General features: G+C 34.4%; 1 long non-coding RNA gene across 1 annotated transcript; it reads left to right on the top strand.

Moving 5' to 3' along the window:
- Positions 1–5,170: 5,170 nt before the first annotated feature.
- Positions 5,171–6,318, top strand: LOC125191788 (uncharacterized). Its single transcript, XR_007171244.2, has 2 exons — positions 5,171–5,344; positions 6,098–6,318. It is a non-coding gene; the product is annotated as an uncharacterized LOC125191788 (long non-coding RNA).
- The last annotated feature ends 457 nt before the right edge of the window (positions 6,319–6,775 follow it).

Below are 6,775 nucleotides of genomic sequence, written 5' to 3'. Positions count from 1 at the left end.
TGAGCGAGTACTGGGAGAAGTACATGAGTCTTCAAGAGTCATGCCCCAACCATCGCATGAAGGAGATAGAGGTGCACCACACCTTCTATGAAGGGATGAAATGCCGCAAGTTCCAGTGATTGTTTGCGAAGTGTTCGACATATGGGGCATGGACTTCATGAGTCCTTTTCCCTCGTCTTATGGGAATTCCTACATCCTGGTGGCAGTTGACTATGTATCAAAGTGGATGGAAGCCAAGGCCACAAGCACTTGTGAATCTAAAGAAGTTACCAAGTTCCTCAAGAGTCATATATTCAGCCGATTTGGGATACCAAGGGCAATCATCTCCGATCAAGGGACTCAATTCTGCAACCGAACGGTCGAAGCATTGATGAAGAAGTACGGGGTTTATCACCGCCTATCTAGTCCTTACCACCCTCAAGCCAACGGGCAAGCGGAGATCTCAAACAGAGAAATAAAGAGCATCTTAGAGAAAACAGTCAACCCCTCCAGAAAAGATTGGAGCACAAGGTTGGAGGATGTTCTGTGGGCATATCGGACATATGACATCCTTAACTCAAAACATGCATCATTTAACATATTGACATATTTTTATTTACCTTTGCATATGTGTATTTGATTTTAGATATTTGGATATTTTATTATAATTAATATTGGGATTATATTTCTCATAGTACTATAAACGCACATAGGAATAATGTATAAGTAGTGTCTCAAACTAATTATGCTAATGTGTGTGTATGGAAACAAAAAATATATATATATATATATATATACACACGTAATTTGTACTACAAAAGAAATTATGTACTACTTGAAATATTACATTTGTACAAATAAGACACATACGTGGCAACTTATCGACTTGAGAGAATTTATAAACTATACGTGTACACTTACATTTGTGAACATGCATATTATCACTTTTCTTAAATATTGGTAAATATTATTTTAGGGAAATATATCGGCCATATGTATATAAAAGGAGATTAGCTTTGCCGCAATATATGTCTTAGAGAGTCGGTTAGACTTCAAAAAGGAAAAAATAGTAAATTAGCCGTGAGAGTATGCCGATAGAGTAGAAACAGATAAAAATAATTGAGAGAAAGAGGAACTAATCCAACGCAATATTTATATGAGATCGAAAATTGTAAATCAGGAGAAGGAATCGGGGATTTGATCAAATTATCTATATTTATAAATCATACTTTTAATTTTACATGTGTTATGTGGTTGATTACTATGTGTTGAATTTGAATGAGTAATTAAATTATATGGTGTGAAATTAGTGTGGATATATTTTATATATTATATTGGAATTATTTAGTGAATATGATATGGATATATGAGTGGTGCAATTGATATGTTTATATATGGCATTTGAATTACTTGAATCATTGGATTAAAGAGGATATGTGACAATCTTGCCCTGGGTCTTGTATCAATGATAATGAAAATGGACCTATGGGTCATATTCAATGATAATGGACCTACGGGTCAAAGAAAATATGCAAAGAGGGGCCTTCGTGGAAAGGTCAAAATGCAAAGAGGGGCCTTCGTGGAAAGGTCAAATGAAAGAGGGACCTTCGTGGAAAGGTCAATACCAAGAGGGGCCTTCGTGGAAAGGTTAAATAATGAAAAGGGACCTACGGCTTGTATACAATGGAAATCCCGGGCAAATACCAGGCTTGATTCGTCACAGAATAATAAAAAGAACGAAGAGGCATATGCATACGTATATTAAATTCGTTATGATATTTACTTCTGGTTATATATGTTGGTGAATGATTGTGTTTGATATTTGTATGTGGAATTAAAGGTAATATTTATATACACTGAGTTGTGGCTCATATAAACCACTAACATTTTGCAGGAATAAGATATCAGTGATGCGTGGGTTGATGTGAGTTACAGTTATTATAAGGGTCGGCGGCTGACGCGTTTTGGCAACCTTCTCCTCCTCATCATTTTTGCATGTAGATAAATGTGTAGTATATTGAGTGGTGAGAAGGTCCCACTATTGTTCAGAATGTTTGAAACATGTACTTGATAAATAGTGGTTTTTGAAATTATATAATATGTGTGTTTTATTTACTTGTCGTGTGGATTGATTATTTTAAAATTTGAATTTATTTATAGTAAATGCATAAGTCATAAGGGTTGAGGTGTGACAGTTTTAGGTGGTATCAGAGCGGGGACAGAATGCCGCTGGGACATAGCATTCATGTATATCATATGACACATTTTGATTATAAGTTTCATTTGCATTTGTATTGTCATGAACATATGTCACTGAGGAGAGAAGGGTCAGCCGCCCTGCATCATCAATTAATTGTAACATATCATATACATGTTGCATCATATGAGGATTTCCAGTAAATACCTAGACTTTTATAACAAAGTGTACATGGACCAATGATGAGGTAAAGAGGTAGAAAATTTAAAGAGCTCGGAAAAGTAGAAGTTGTTGATTTTATGGGGCTAATCTGACTGAGGCTGGGATATAGTTAAAAGTGATAGAACCGGTGTTCAATCATATGAGTGGTATGTCAGAAGAAGGTTTTGATTATAGGGAATCTCTTCTTTGAAGAAATACTTACTCTTGGTGGGAAACAGTCCCACAAGTTATGATACAACCTCTGGTGTTCTGGTATTCAGCTCAGACGATTTTTCTAGAGAACTCAATGCTAAATATATGCAAAGAAGTGTATTGGGTAAGAAGCAGAGAAGGTTTTGTCTTTAATCAAGAAACTATGGTTGATGATTATGAGCTACCATTATTTCAGTATACACGGTTTATCTAGACTGCGTAGTGCGAATTAATTCAATTGAACTGCCAGCGGATATTGATTCTCTTGTTCATACACAAGTTTTGATATTATTATGGGCGTAGATTGGTTTTCACTTCATCGAACCAAGTAGCTTGTCAAGTAAAAGAAATGGTAATATAATCATCTAGACGGGATCGAGTGATATTTTACGGTAATCATTATATTGTTCCAGGTTTTCTTATATTATCTAGATCGGCTTTTTGATTTATTGGAAGTGGGGATTTATCTAGATTTTCACCTTATCAGGAGACATATTTCTCTATTGAGCACTGCATTTATTTTTATTTCTACTTATCAATCGTATTCATTAGTGTTTCAAGAATTTAAGAAACAGTTACAAGAGTTGTCAGACAAGAGATATGTATGACTCAATGTTTTACTTTGGAGAGCACCAATATTATTTTTGAAGAAGAAAGATGATACACTCGACATTATATACACTATTGGAAGTCGAATCGAGTGATAGTTAAGAATAAATATCTTTTACCGAGAATAGAAGACTTATTTGATTAATTTCAAGGTATGCAACTATTTTCGAGTACTGATTTTCGATCAAGATATCATCATTTGAACATAGCTAAAGAGAATATTGCAGAGACACCATTTTGAACTCAGTGCGACCATTATGAGTTTTGGTAATGCCTTTCGAATTAACTATTGCACCTACAATTGTTTATGGTATTGATGAACAAATTCTCTCAACTATTCCTGGATCCGTTAGTGATTATTTCTATTGACTTACTATTATATTCATGAAGTACAGATGGGCATGTTAATCACTTGCAGTCAGTATTACAAGTTCTGCGAGATAAACAGATTATTGCAAGGTTGAGTAAATGTGAGTTTTTGCTAGAACATGTGGTATTGTTGGGACACGTGGTGTCAGGTCGTGGAATAGAAGTGGATCTACAACAGATTGAACTGGTTTTCAATTAGAAATGTTTCTCAATTATTATTCAATTGATAATGAAGTTAGTACGACATAATTCTTCTTTCATATGGAGTGAAGCATATCAAAAGATTTTTAATGAGTGGAAACATCGTTTGAATATGTCACCTATTTTGATTATCTCCACAGGTACAAGATATTATGTTATTTATAGTGATGCGCTGAAACATGGATTTGGTTATCTTTTGACTTAATGGAAAGTTTATTGCTTATGCGTCGTAACAATCGCAAGTACAAGAAGTTTCTTATTCTGTTCAAAATCTATTATTAGCGACATTATTTTGCTTTGAAGATTTGGCATCATTATCTACAGGTTTGCTTATATGGTATTCTAGTATCTTATATATTGACAGAGATCCGCGATTTATTATCTAAGTCTTGATAAAGTCTTTTTGTGAGTTTCACCTCAGAAAGGAGTCGTGCGATTCGAGCAAAAAAAAAGGTAAGTTGAGTCCTCATTATATTTGGCCGTATGATATTATCTAAGAATTGGACCATTGGCATACAAGTTAGCACTATCTCTGGAGTTAGCATAAATTCATAATGTTTTCCACGTCAGTATGCTTCGACGTTATCGATCTGATCCTTCACATGTTCTGAAAGATCCTGATATACAGATTTCTGAAAATTTGAGTTATATATAAAAACCTGTCAGTATAGTGGACCTCCAGATAAAACAATTGCGAAGAAAAGATATTCCAATGGTAAAAGTTATTTGGAAAAATTACGGAGTCGAAGAAGCGACTTGGAAAACAGGGAAAAAGATGAGAAAAAACTATCTACATCTGTTTACAGGTTAGCAATTTCATTGACTGCATAACTTAGAGAGAAATGAATTTTTCGGACAAAATTCTTAAAGGGAGGAAGAATTGTGACATCCTTAACCCAAAACATGCATCATTTAACATATTAACATATTTTTATTTACCTTTGCATATGTGTATTTGATTTTAGATATTTGGATATTTTATTATAATTAATATTGGGATTATATTTCTCATGGTACTATAAAAGCACATAGGAATGATGTATAAGTAGTGTCTCAAACTAATTATGCTAATGTGTGTGCATGGAAACAAATCATATATATATATATATATATATATATATATATATATATATATATATATATATAAACACACACACGTAATTTGTACTTCAAAAGAAATTATGTACTACTTTGAAATATTACATTTGTACAAATAAGACACATACGTGGCAACTTATAGACTTGAGAGAATTTATAAACTATACGTGTACACATACATTTGTGAACATGTATATTATCACTTTTCTTAAATATTGGTAAATATTATTTTAGGGAAATATATCGGCCATATGTATATAAAAGGAGATTAGCTTTGCCGCAATATATGTCTTAGAGAGTCAGTTTCAAAAAGGAAAAAATAGTAAATTAGCCGTGAGAGTATGCCGATAGAGTAGAAACAGATAAAAATAAATTGAGAGAAAGAGGAACTAATCCAACGCAATATTTATATGAGATCGAAAATTGTAAATCAGGAGAAGGAATCGGGGATTTGATCAAATTATCTATTTTAAGCAGGTATGTATAAATCATACTTTTAATTTGACATGTGTGGGGATTTGATCAAATTATCTATTTTAAGCAGGTATGTATAAATCATACTTTTAATTTTACATGTGTTATGTGGTTGATTACTATGTGTTGAATTTGAATGAGTAATTAAATTATATGGTGTGAAATTAGTATGGATATATTTTATATATTATGTTGGAATTATTTAGTGGAATATGATATGGATATATGAGTGGTGCAATTGATATGTTTATATATGACATTTGAATTACATGAATCGTTGGATTAAAGAGGATATGTGACAATCTTGCCCTGGGTCTGATATCAATGATAATGAAAATGGACCTATGGGTCATATTCAATGATAATGGACCTACGGGTCAAAGAAAATATGCAAAGAGGGGCCTTCGTGGAAAGGTCAAAATGCAAAGAGGGGCCTTCGTGGAAAGGTCAAATCAAAGAGGGACCTTCGTGGAAAGGTCAATACAAAGAGGGGCCTTCGTGGAAAGGTCAAATAATGAAAAGGGACCTACAGGTCGTATGCAATGGAAATCCCGGGCAGATACCAGGCTTGATTTGTCACAGAATAATAAAAAGAACGAAGAGGCATATGCATACGGATAGTAAATTCGTTATGATATTTATTACTTCCGGTTATATATGTTGGTGAATGATTGTGTTTGATATTTGTATGTGGAATTAAAGGTAAGGTTTATATACACTGAGTTGTGGCTCATATAAACTACTAATATTTTGCAGGAATAGGATATCAGTGATGCGTGGGTTGATGTGAGTTACAGTTATTATAAGGGTCGGCGGCTGACGCGTTTTGGCAACCTTATTCTCCTCATCATTTTTGCATGTAGATAAATGTGTAGTATATAGAGTGGTGAGAGGGTCCCACTATTGTTCAGAATGTTTGAAACATGTACTTGATAAATAGTGGTTTTTGAAATTATATAATATGTGTGTTTTATTTACTTGTCGTGTGGATTGATTATTTTGAAATTTGAATTTGTTTATAGTAAATGCATAAGTCATAAGGGTTGAGGTGTGACAGGACAGCCTACAAAACTCCTATCGGGATGTCCCCATATCGCATCGTCTTTGGGAAGATGTGCCACTTGCCAGTAGTAATTGAGCACCGAGCGTACTGGGCAGTTCAGCAGGTTAACGTGGATGCTAAGGCCTGTGAAGAGGAAAGGAAGCTGCAGCTACAAGAGCTGGAAGAGCTCAGATTGGAGTCGTTTGATTCAGCCATGTGGTACAAAGAGAAAACAAAGATGTGGCACGACCGAAATCTGAGAACCAGGAATCTCCAAGTTGGTCAGAAAGTACTACTCTTCCAGTCGAGATTGAAGCTAATGCCTGGGAAACTCAAGTCAAAATGGGCACGACCTTACATTATCACAGCACTACGTGCCAATGGAGCGGTCA

The sequence above is a fragment of the Salvia hispanica genome, chromosome 4 (genome assembly GCF_029641045.1).
Source record: "Salvia hispanica isolate PSC_SH4W2 chromosome 4, Shi_PSC_v1, whole genome shotgun sequence".
NCBI lineage: Eukaryota > Viridiplantae > Streptophyta > Magnoliopsida > Lamiales > Lamiaceae > Salvia > Salvia hispanica.
Note: the sequence above shows the minus strand (reverse complement) of the source record. Positions and strands in the feature narration are given on the sequence as shown.